Genomic DNA, 12,918 nt, shown 5'->3' with positions numbered 1-12,918 from the left:
TTCCTTCCTACCAGCCAGGGCCGGTGCTAGGGTTTCTGGCGCCCTCCTGCAGCCTATTAGTCAGCGCCCCCTACCCATCCAGGGGTGGGGTCACTATGGCTCTGCCCCTACAGTAGCTAGACCCTACCGTAGCCACACCCCTTTAACCAGCCATGGTGCACATAAACAGTCATCAATGAAAATATTACACCAGTATAGGAGAAGAAAAATAACTTTTTGTTATTATAAATAACTTCTGTAAGTTGTTACAGCTTCAGTGTACCCAAAATGACACAAACCAAATTAGCATACAGACCAGGAATTAGGAGAACAGTCTTGCCAAACCTGAAACAATATGTTATCAAACTCTCAGAACCTAACAAACAGATCCCTATTCAGACACTTGGCCTTGCAGACACACAGAGAACAGAGATAGCCCCTCTTCAAATTCTTCAAAAATTAACCTGAAATTCTACGAAGCTAGACTCTGCGTGCAGCTCATTACCAGAAAAACAGAAAGAAACACATTGCTATACATTGCAAAATAAGACAGCAGATGTAAATTCTCAAATTGGACATATTCCAAACACTAAAATGAAAATAAAATGATTTTTTCCTACCTTTATTGTTTGGTGACTATTGTTTTTCTGATCATTGTGGTCCCAGTCTGTTTCTGCTGCTATCTGTTTTCTTAACTTTGTTTCCAGGGCTTCCTTTCCATTTATTTCTTTACTTTCCTCCTTTCTTCTTCATTTCGTGCCCTACATCCATAGGTAAAAGCTGGGTCCTCGCAGACTTGACTGGAGGAGGTATAGAGTGGATCCAGCTTTTGCCTATTTTCTTCATCCATGTGTAGTTTTTCTCCTCTTTTCCCTTTCCCTCATCTCTGTTCAGTATGTATCTCCTTCCTCTTCTTTCCCCCTCCTCCATCCATGTCCAGAATTTTTCCTCTCCCCATCCATCCATGCCCTGCACTTCTCCTGCCCTCCCCTCCATTCAACAGAGAATCCACAAAGCGTGGAGAACTCAATTCATCCATATTCAGTAGCTCTCCTTTCTCCCCTGCCCGCCCCTCCATCCATCCATGTCCAGCAACTCTTCTCTTTTCCCTGCTTTCTCCTCCATCCATATCCAGCAATTCTTCTCTCTCCCCTGCCCTCTCCTCCATGTCCAGTGATTTCTCCTTTCTCCTCTACCCTCCCATCCATGTCAAGTGACTCTCCTCTGCCCTCCCCTTTCATCCATGTCCAGCAATTCTCCCATGCCCTTCCCTCCCATCCATGACCAACAATTCTCCCCTTCCCTCCCCTCCCATCCATGTCCAGCGATTCTCCCCTGCCCTCCCCTCCCATCCCATCCATCCCCTCCCATCCCATCCGTGTCCAGTGACTCTCCCCCAGCCCCCACCTGACCCCTTTTAAAGCCCCTGAATTCCAGTTCAACCCCAGCCCTCACCTGCCCATCATCTTCTCCCACAACAGCCCTTCTTTCCTTCCTGCCACCCTGCCTTTAAAACTTTTATTTTACCTCAAGTCGCAGCGATGGCAGTGAAAGCAGCAGGATTGGCTTGCCTCCAGCCTTCCCTTCCCTCTCAGTGTCATGTCCTCCTCTGACGTAATTTCCTCTGACGTAAGGGAGGGACACTGAGAGGGAAGGGAAGGCTGGAGGTGAGCTGAGCCGAGCCGAGCCTGCTGCTTTCACTGCCACCGCTGCGACTTGAGATAAAATAAAAGTTTTAAAGGCAGCAGGGTGGCAGGAAGGAAAGGAGGGCTGTTGTGGGAAGCTGAGGGCGGGCAGATGAGGATCATGAGGACCTCTCCCGGCAGCAGTAAGCATGGCTTGTGGCACCCTCCAGAGGTTGGCACCCCCATGCCATGTTTACTGCGCTTACTGGGTTGTGCTGGCCTGCTACCAGCAGGTGGAGGTAGAGAAAAGAATGAACTCTACCAGTGACATCACCGGTAATATGCTGCGGTTTCTCCTGGAAGATTCCAGTAGGCATTTTCTTGGCACCATAACAATTTCCAGTGGCATCACTTGTACATTACCCAGGTCTTTTTCAAGACAAGGCATTTCTATTACCACTCCAGCACAGTGTACATCAGGAATTTTGTATATCCAATAAGGTTTAGAAGACTCCTGAAGCAGACCTGTGGCTGAAACAGTACTGTGTGGAGTCTCCAACAAATAAAGACTTTTTGAGAAGTATCAGACTGTTACCCTTCTCTCCTGAGTCCATGGTCAACTTCCCACAGTTCCTTCTGTCTTATTTTTTTAATCAGAAAAACACTGAAAGAAAGCACAGAGCCCACACAGAACCTTGGGCCAAGGTCTTCCAATGGCAGGATTGCAGAATAGTGCCGCTTACTAAAGAAAAGAAAATTATCAGGTAAGACATAATTTCTCCTGTCTTAGCATCAGTATCACTATTCTGCACGGATGGGATGTACCGAAGCAGTCCTAATGGGTGGGGGAAGACAAGCCCCCCCCCCCACCAGAAAGATGCTTCTGCCAAAGTCCAAACAGGCACTGGCCCCCACATTCCTGTAGTGCTTGGAAAAGGAATGGAGTGATGACCAAGTTGTTGCACTGCAAATATGCTCAGGAGCTACTGCCCAAGCCTCTGCCCAAGATGTAGCCTGCACCCTAGTCAAATGGGCCTTCAAATCCTGAGGCAGCAGACGATTCCTGCAAATATAGACAGCCTCAATAGCTGCCTTGATCCACCTTGCAATAGAAAACTTGGAAGCTGCCTGACCCTTCTGAGGACCATGGAATAACATGAAGAAGCGGTCAGAGAGACGGAAGTCATTTGTCACCTGCAGGTACTGGAGCAAAGCCCTCCGTACATCCAGCTTGTGAAGCCTCTGGACCTCTGGGGATGAATCCTCTGCCGAAAAGGAGGGCAAGCAGATCTCCTGATTCACTTGGAACGCAGACACCATCTTTGGCAAGAAGGAGGGAACTGTGCACAGGGACATGGAGTCCTCCATGACTGCAAGGTATGGATCTCCACAGGACAAAGCCTTCAACTCCGAGACTCTCCTAGCAGAAGTGATAGCTACCTGGAACACTTCTTGAGAGTAAAATCCTTGATTGAAGCCGAGCGAAGGGGCTCAAAAGGAGCCTCTGACAATGCCCAAAGAACCAGATTGAGGTTCCAGGAGGGGAAGGAAGAATGCAGAAGAGGGTGCCACCTCTCTATGCAATGGCAAAGAGACCCCACACCTTCCCCTGAAAACTGGCCAGGGCAGCCATCTGAACCCTCAGGGAACCCAAGGCCATTCAATGATCCAGGCCTCACTGCAAAATAATCAAATTGTCGGGGACCTGGGCCCTCCAAGGAGAAAGGGCCCATTCCCTACACCAGAACTCAAAAACATGTCAGACCCTGACATAAGCTAGGGACATGGAGGACTTCTTGGAACAAAGAGGGAGAGAACCTTCTCAATGGCCAGACCATAAGCTAAAAGTAATCCGGATCTTTCACTTCTACCTGTCCTTAACAGAGTAGACCCCCACCTCCTGGGGAACAGCAGTGGATCCCTCACCAGAAGGTGCCACAGATCCACATATCACAGCCTCTGAGGCCAGTCTGGGGCCACCAGGAGCACCAGATATGGATGATGTACAATCTTGCACAAAAGCCAGCCAATCAGAGGGGACTACATAGAGTGGCCCCTGTATTGGCCAAGGCTGAACCAGGGCATCTACTCCTGGGATGCTGGGTCTCTTCGCCAGCTGAAGAAGCACTCCGCCTTCGCATTGGCCCGAGACGCCATCAAATCGAACAGTGGAGGGCCCAACTGTCCATCACCAACTGAAAAGCCTGATCCAAGAGGGAGTGACTGAGAAGGTCCACCTGGACATTGTCCTTGCCCGCAATGTGGACTGCCGAAAGGGTCTGCTAGTGGATCTTTGCCCAGCGGCAGAGCAAGCCCACCTCAAGGGCCACGGCCTGACTCCTGGTGCCTTCCTGTCTGTTGATGTACACCACCGCTGTGGCATTGTCCGACATCATGCTGTCTGGCTGCCTGCATATCAGCAGCAGATCCCACAGGGCTAGGCAAACTGCCTGGGACTCCAGACAATTGATGTACCAGGAAGCCTCCTTTACCGACCAGGAGCCCTGCACCACCCGACCCAAGTAATGAACTCCCCATCTGTGGTGACCAGAATCCACTGAGGAGGATCCAGAAGTGCACCGAAGTGTCCCACCTTGCCAGACTGAGCCTCACCTTGGATGGAGAGGCAAAGGGCAGTGGAAATCCTGCACTACTCAGAAAGCAGGGCCCCCTGCAGAAGCTGCATGTGCATCTTTGTCAAAGGTACCACCTCTAACAACCACCATAGAATCCAGGAGCTGCAAATAATCCCACACAGAGAGGATCAGGAGCTCACACATCTGTGCTGGATCTTCACAGCTTGCTCCTCCGGAAGAAAGACCATTCCCTGGGCTGTGTCAAAATGAACCCACAGATACTCCAGGGTCTACAAAGGCACCAGATGACTCTTGGACTGATTCACCACCCAGCCCAGCTACTCCAGGAGGGCAATTATCTGAGATATCTGGCATCCCACACGGAATTGGCACGAATCAGCCAATCATCCAGGTAGGGATGGAACCTGATGCCCTGACATTGGAGGAATGCTGCCACCATGACCTTAGAAAAGGTGTGGGGTGCAGTAGCCAGGCCAAAGAGCAAGGCCTGAAACAGATAATGCAGACTTAGCACACAAAAGCACAGATACCTCCTGTGTTGAGAGATAATGGGAATGTGGAGATGAGCGGGGGGGGGGGGGGGGGGGGGGAGTGGATGAGGTCATACAGGACATCGACTCAAGATGAGTGATCTTTGGTGACTCTAGTAACTGCTGCAACCACTGCAGCATAGCCCTAGCCACATAATCACTACAGATAGCGGCCTGAATGCTAGATGTACCCTTTGAAAAGGTTAAGCAGAGCAGCTGCTCCAGCTGCTCCACCTTTTTATCATGGAGCTCTTCAGAGCCAAACCCCACTGATCCAGCACTGTTGTGGCCCTTGTGACACCCGTCACCAAGGTGTCCACCTTGGGAAACACCCAATTCCTGTCCTCCAGAGCGAAGGTGTAGAGACTGTCCAATGCCTTGTTCAGAAGAAAGGGTCCATCCAGGGATTCCCACTCTACCATCATCATCTTGACAAGGGCTTTGTGGAGGGGAAAATGCTTGAGTAGGTCCGCCAGGCCCTCTAGCAATGAATCCCTGTCAGCATATGGAGCATAGACAGGGTCCCATTGACCTTGTCAATGAAACAAGGGAACTCCTCTTATCTAAACAGGTGGATCACATGGGACTGCTCCTTCTCCTCTTCTGGGGTGGAGGGCCCTCTGGATATGAATTCACTGGGGCTCCAAATCCTCCCTGGCCCCATCAGAAGCTGAGGGCCCCTCCCAGAGTCCAACATCAGCTCTGTGGTGCTTGGACCCCAGAATGGGGCCCCTGATGTCCTCCCAGAGCCCCCATGGAGCCCCACCTGTGGTGGGGACCCAGTGTCTGATTGCAGCACCCATTTAAGCAATTAGGCCAAGTACTAGAGCCAAACATTCCTCAGGGCCCCCAGGAGCTCCCCTGCAATTGAACTCAAGGGGGTAGAAGGGAAGGACTCCTCATCCCAGACATGGAGGGAAACCCATTCTGGTGCTGCAGAACAGCATCAGAGGAAAGTGCAGCCGAGGACAAAATGACTGCCATTTCCGCCAGAGATTTAAGGGTCACGAGTCTCAATGAACTGGCTGAGGGAGCAGGCAGAGCAGATGCAATGGCCCCCAAGGCCATTTAAAAAGTCAGAAACGGCCCATCACATTGAGTACACAGTGAACCGTCAGCTGTGCTGAGCTGCCGGTTCTTACAGGTCCCACAGTGCCTGCCCAACGGCATGGTAGACATGCTGGGGCCTGCAGGAGAGTTGGGGCCTGCCTCTGCCGGAGGTCCTGGCATCTCCACCATTTCTTCTGGCTCTCTCGAGTGCTAAAGCAGGGAAATCCCTTGTACAGGAGTAGAAGGGATTTCCCTGTCTGTGCTGAAAGCTTTTTTTTTTCTTAAAATTACAGAAGCAGGAAAAAGAAGCCCAGTTCCCTCAGTAGGGAAAAAGGAGCAGGCCAATTGAAAATAATTTAAACCTGGAGCTGCAGGGAGAGCCCGGAGGGTGGGGGTCTACACACAAACAAGGTGTATGGGCAGGAGGGGTGAGGGATGGGGACCCGTACCCCTCAGGCAAGGTCCTGTGGGACCAAGCCAAAGCCTCACACAGTGGCATTAAGCAGTGCTACTGGGAGCTGCAGAGCCAAACTCTGTGCTTGTGTTTGGTCCCAAGACCGGAACCCTGGGAGTGGTCCTTAGTAGGGTTACCATATTTGCCCTAAGAAAAAAAGAGGACACATGCCCTGCCCCCTGCTGCGCCCACCCTGCCCCGCCCTGTCACACCCTGCCTCGCTCCTGTCACTTTGATCCCCCCCCCAAAGAAAGCCAGATTCCCTCTCTCCCCCCCCAATGTAGATCCCCTCACCAATTTTCCAGCCTCCCTCCACCCACATGACTCCTTTCACTACTCCTCCCCTCCCCTTCTTTACCTTAGTGTGGTGCCCTGGTGGTCTAGTGACTTCTTCGAGGCAGGAAAGAATCCCCTCTTTCCTGCCCTGTGTCTCTATAGATTGTCTTTCTCCCTGTGCTGATTCAAAATGACTGCTGAGAGTTCATGCAGTGACCTTGCAAGACTTCTGCGGAAGGTGAAGCTCGGTCAGTTTTTACTTGGAAGAAATCCTTAGATTTCAAGTAAGTTCCCGCTTTTATGAATCTTTTTGGACTTTTTAGAATAGGTTTTAAACCTCTTGCCATTTACTTATTTAAGCTTTGCCATGCATTCCTTAGGCTATCTTGGATCAACTGCTGACAGCCAGGAAGACAATCAGAAAACCCTGGTTTGGTAGGTTGGTGCCTCTTTTAATTCTGCACATATAGTTTTTGACCTAGCAAAGACAGAAGTCCATTTCTTAAGTAATAGTTCTAAGATGAAAAATAGACTTATAAAGACATTCTCAGTTGATTGTATTTAACTATATTAGATTGAAGAGGTTTTTTTTAGCTCTCTTAAATTTGCACATGTGTGCTTTGTTTTGGGTATGGTCAAGAGGCATGTAACTTTTAAATTTGTAGATTATTAATTATTAATAATAATTATTGGCCATGCCTCTTGGTGAATAAAGAGGAGGATAGTGGGAAAAGGACCACGGGCTCTAGAGACAAGAAGGACAATTATTGCGTACATCTGACTTTTTTTTTAGTGATTTCATTAGATATTCTTATTTGGTATTGCAATGCTCAAATTCAGTATGTGAAAAAATTTTGTGTAAAAAGTTTTTATTTGATTATAGTTGTTGTAAGTTAGTTATGCGTAAAGAACATGTTTGATATGTATATGTTTTTTATATTGCAGTTTTTCAATTGTTGCAGAAGAAACAGTGGGATTCCTGCTTCACCTCCTTGACACAGCTCCCTGCAAGCTTGGGCCTTTGCTGGAAGTTCTGGTTGGTCTTGTGAGACTTGAAACTGCAAGACCAACCTAAACTTCCAGCCCCATGTGGCTCCAACTTACAGTGAGCTGAGATGCAGTAGGAAAGCAGGAATCCTGCTGTAAGCATTACAAGAATTTCCAAGCTTCCAAGTGTCAGAGAAAAGCACTTGGTGGCCAGATTCTGGCCTGCAGGCCATAGGTTGGACAAGCCTGCTTTAAACAATAGACAAAATTCCCACTAAAATGTCAAAGGTTTAATAAACCATAAAACCTTTGTTATCAAAATGGTCTTAAAAGTAAAAAATAAACAGGATTATTCAGTTTTTCAATAAAAAAATATTTATTAAATGCTTAGGGATGCATCAGCACTTCCTGCCAGTGACTGGTGGTCACTGACTCCCTCGCACCCACCAAAGATATGAAAGAAACAGTACATACCAGCTTCAGTGTATGACAGCTTCAGATGTTATCACCAGTCCTATTAGACCAGCAAGCAGGTCCCTGGAGTAGCCTAGTGGTTGGTGCAGTGGACTGTACAGAAGTAGACCCAGGTCCATATCCTACTCTATCTGGTACACTTGTGGTGGAAAGTATGAGCCCTCCAAAACCCACCAAAAACCTACTGTACCTACATATAGGTGACACATGCAGACATAAGAGCTACTATAGGGGTGTACAGCTGGGTACAGTAGGTTTTTGGTGGGTTTTGGAGGGCTCACTATACAATATAAGGGGAGTAACATGAGATGTATACCTGGAACCTTTTATGTGACGTCCATTGCAGTGCCCCCTAGGGTATCCCACTGCTCTGCTGGGATGTCTGAATGGGGTCAGTTATCTTAAGAATGCTACCCCTCCCCCATACATCCCAATGACTTATGTTTGTGCATCTTTCCCTAGGATGTTTTTTTTTTTTCGAAAATGTCCCCTAAAATTTAGACAAACTAAGCACAATAACGTCTAGCAAATGGCCATTTTCGAAAAAAAAAAAAGTTGGACGTTTTTCTGGTTTGAAATGGCCATGTTCGCTACAGGATTTTTGGATGTTTTTCACAAAATGTCCGAAATCAGATTTAGACATCATATCGAAAATGCCCCTCCACATCTATTATATAATACCCAATCAGTACATTTTCTTTACTAATGGAGTAGTGATTTTTAAAATCCTTCTAATATAACTCTTTCACGTCTCTTTTTTTAATACTTGTGTTATATTATGAGTTCTCTAGGATTCTCCTTGAAATTCCATAGTCACATTTGACTTACCCCCCCCCCCTATTTACTAAAGCACACTAGCAGCTGCAGCGCAGCCATGCTGACACAGCCCAATCAGAGTGAATGGGCTGTGTCAGCATTTGCGCACGGCAGCCGCTAGCGCAGTTTAGTAAACAAGGGGATTAGTTTTGGCTGCTCACAAACATATAGGAAGCTCACCTTAAAAAGGTACACCAAAACTGACAGCTGTGAGTGCTTCACAAAGGGACAGCAGTTTGGTCAAGGTTTAGGGAATAATTCTCACAATTCACACAACCACAAATCTGGTAAACATTCTTTGACAAGAAACAAGAGAGCTAGATTCTATTTGCAAAACTATAGAATTGTCAGAGCAAAACTTGACATATTTACACAAGCATTATGAACAAGGCTGAGCTTGTCTGGTTTTGGAGGGGAGAACGCAACTCCACAATGAGCGGACATACACAGAAGGTGAAGTGGTGGTGTCTCCTTGTGCTTTTAGGAACCATAGACGATAGGAAGAGAACAGCGGAGGCAGTGGGTCAATTTATTTGTTTGATAGACTACCTTTTGAACAGTATACGGGTGTTAATTATTAACAGAGGTCATTCCACATCAAGAAGGAACAGCTGATCTCCCTGCAGTGTCAACCATCATATACCAGTACAAATTTTATCAGACCTTGCTTCAGGCTGAACGATACAAAAGTAAGTGTAATTGAAAGTAAAGAGGTGGAGGGACAGGACGTTTTTTGAGGGGGTAATTGGAGGTACTGAGTACCGGCACCTTTTCCATTGTCTGCTAAAATTGACCCATGGAATCCAAGTTTTAATGACAGAGCTCAGGTTCTACACACGAATTCTGTCTTGTCATAGATTCTGTGACTGGTTGAAGGGGGCCTGGCTATTATGGGGTGAGTCCCTCAGTGATCACCCTACCTCTGAAGCATGGCCTAGCATTTGAGTAACGGCACATTTTTTGCTAGAAAAAACACATTGTGGAGGGTTGAAGTGCACGGCGGAGCTGACATTAACCTGGCGCTGTGCACCCGTGAACCCATGACCCTGGTGGTGGGGGTTGCTGCAAAGCATCAGAGAACTCTGAAGGCCAGAAAGCAGCTGTCGCGCCAAAACCAGGTTGCCTGATGGGAAAGGAGGGACTCAAGCCAGGAGCTTAAAAATCCACAAGCTCAGTAGAAGATCCCTCTTTTGCACTCGAGGACACAAAGGAGGGCGGTTTACCCTCCCACCCACTCACCCATTGCTTTGTCTAAAGTTTTCTATTTTAAGCATGTCACAGCTTTGAGGGCGGGAATACCTGAGCCTGGGTGAGTGGCATAGCGCTAATTCATCAAACTATGTCTGGTGCAGATGGGTTCGCTGCACCTGGGTTGGGCGCACCTTGCTGCATGGCGGGAGCGCCCTGAGTACAGTGTTTAGCGCATTGATCAGTCTTGCTAATGGTGGAGGGCTGGGTACATTACTTGTAGCTTTTAGGAGCTTACAGTGGCTTGGGTATCCTGGTTCACTGTTGTTTTACTTGAATACAGCCTTGTCATTATAATAAAGCTGCAGCCAAGTTGTTTCTACTTAATATACAAAGTGTATGTGTTGTCATTTATTATATGGGTTAAGTGGAATGAGGGACTGGGTTAGGGTGTCACGGTTGCCTATGTTAAGAAAGATTGCTGCTGTATAAGCCTTCCAAGTTTGTACTATGCAAAATAAAAGTTGATCCTTTCTCAAACCAAATGTTCTAAAAATGTATTATTTCCTTCTTTTTGGAATACTGCTCTGTGAAAAGAAAAGAAAAGTCTGATTGTAGAGCCTTATCAGAGGGCTGGCAGGGCAGCGTCTATCTTTCTATCTCCACTTTATGGCTAGAACAATGAAAATGGCAAGAAGGAGCCTTCTCTAGGGCACCCTCCCCTGAGCCTGATAGTGGCTGAGAAGGAGGGAGTAGAGAAGGGATAAGCAATAGCCCACTGGGAACATAACAGACCCAGGGCAAACAGGAAGGGTGTGGACGGGATCTGAGAGCAGCTGCCGAGCTCATGGTGCCTGTTCCCACAGTCTTTGATCTGCAGTGTGTAGCAAGTTCATTGCCAACAGATAAACAGAAGGCCTACTTGTGCTTAACTAGATGTGCCCATGCAGGCTGGGTACTTAGAAGAAGAGAAGCAAAGACAAACTAGCCTTTGAGGAGGGTGCTGTGTGTTTCTCTTCTTAATGGTTAGGGTAGGGGAGGAATTATATTAAACCATTTTGAATTTTTTTTTCTTCAGTTCACACCTTTTCAGCAGTTCAAGGAAGTTACACTTAGGTACACCTGTCTCCAGAGGGTTTACAACCAAGGGGTTGATATTCAGACCACAGGAGGCAGCCCAGTTAACTCCCATGGACGGGGGTGAGACTGGATATTGTAATTTCTGGTGACCGGCATTGAATATCCGATTTATTTTTGGCTGGTTTAAACTTAACCGGCCAATCCAATATTCAGCACTGGACAATTAAGTTTAAAGTGGCCAAAGACAGGCCTGCTATTTCGGCGGCACGATTTGGCTGCCAAATTTAGCTGGCAAAATTTGAGCCTGCAAATAGGTGGGAAAAGGTGGTATACAAATGCAATAAATAAATAAATATTAGCGGATAGCCAGTTATATCGTGCAATATGACCAGTTTTCCGCTAAGCACTGACCGGGAATATTCAGGGAGAGATAACTGGCTATCTCCTGCTAAATAGTCACAGATAGCCGGTTAAGCTCTATTTAACTGGCAAGGAGCCAGTTAAATAGCTGTCCTATTTTTGGCCGCTATAAACTTAACCAGCCAGTGCTGAATATTCACTTAGCCGGTTAAGTTTGAGCCAGTCCAAAAACCTGGATAGTCAATGCCGGTCACTGTAAACGGTCTGGCATTGAATATCCGGGTAACAAAAGAGAGGGTACAACAGTACACAAACACAAGCAACGAAGGACAAAGGCACAGCAGGGCCTTCAAGATCAAGATAAACGGAGTCCTTTTATTCTGAGAGAGACCCGACATGGGCCATGTTTCGACACAGAAACGCCTGCCTCAGGGGTCCAAGGTGACTATGTTCTTAAGAGTTTCAAAGAAAAGTAAAGTAGGAGAACAGATTCCTAGTGTCGGCATTCGTTGTCTAGGTATGGTCTCGGGTCCAGTTCACAGAGGCAGTGGGTTCGTAGAGGCATTGGGTTCCCAAAGAATACACAATCCACACGGGTTTGGATATATATATAGAAAGTATATTGTATTTACATATATAGGCTCACAGCACTTAGTACAGGTAAATATTACAATGCTGTATCTGTGTGTGTGGGTTTAGATGGGAATCAATGAAAGAAAGGCAAGAATGGGGGGGGGGGTGCAGAGAAAGAGAGAAGCCTTGAGGTAGGGCTGAAGATGTGTGTGTGCAGAGAAAGAGAAAGAGCCTAAGAAAGCAGAGCCATGTGCTCTGAGAGAGAAAGCGTTGGAGTAGGGCTGAAGGAGAAAGGGGGGGGGGGGCCAGTGCCAGGGGCACTGGTGGCTGAAGATGTGTGTGTGTAAAGAAAGAAAGAAAGAAAGAAAGAAAGAAAGAAAGAAAGAAAGAAAGAAAGAAAGAAGAGCTGCCCAGAGCCATGTGCTTCTCCTTTATATACCTCAGGAACAGAAAGGGATCAAATAACTTCTTTTCTTCCTAGGCAAACTCCAGTTTAATTTCCTGATGCAAGGAAGGTGACCATTTTCACAGGTTCTACTCTTTGAAGTCCCCAGTTTTGGAGCCTCTCTGTCTGGCTTTCATTGTTCTCACAGAGAGGCTTGCTCCCAGATGCCCAGAGAGGACACAGGTATGCTAGTCAGGGGTAATTTGAGAAACAAAAGGGCTAGCAGGCAGCTGGGCAGCATTTGGTCCATTTGCCATCCTCAGAGCTTCCTGAGGGAGGTGGGAGTTATCAGAAGCTGGTTTCATATTAATTTAAGTATGTCCAACACTTCTGACATGTATGTCCAACAATCCTGACACCTAGCAGCAGTGCTATATCTCCCAAGGAGAAGTAAAAGCCATAATCCATGCTGTTGTGAGTCTATCCATTTTATTTTTGGCCGGTTTACAGATAATCGACTATGTCGATATTCAGACTTAGCCAG

This window comes from Microcaecilia unicolor, chromosome 3 (assembly GCF_901765095.1).
Source record: "Microcaecilia unicolor chromosome 3, aMicUni1.1, whole genome shotgun sequence".
NCBI classification, from domain to species: Eukaryota; Metazoa; Chordata; class Amphibia; order Gymnophiona; family Siphonopidae; genus Microcaecilia; species Microcaecilia unicolor.
Note: the sequence above shows the minus strand (reverse complement) of the source record.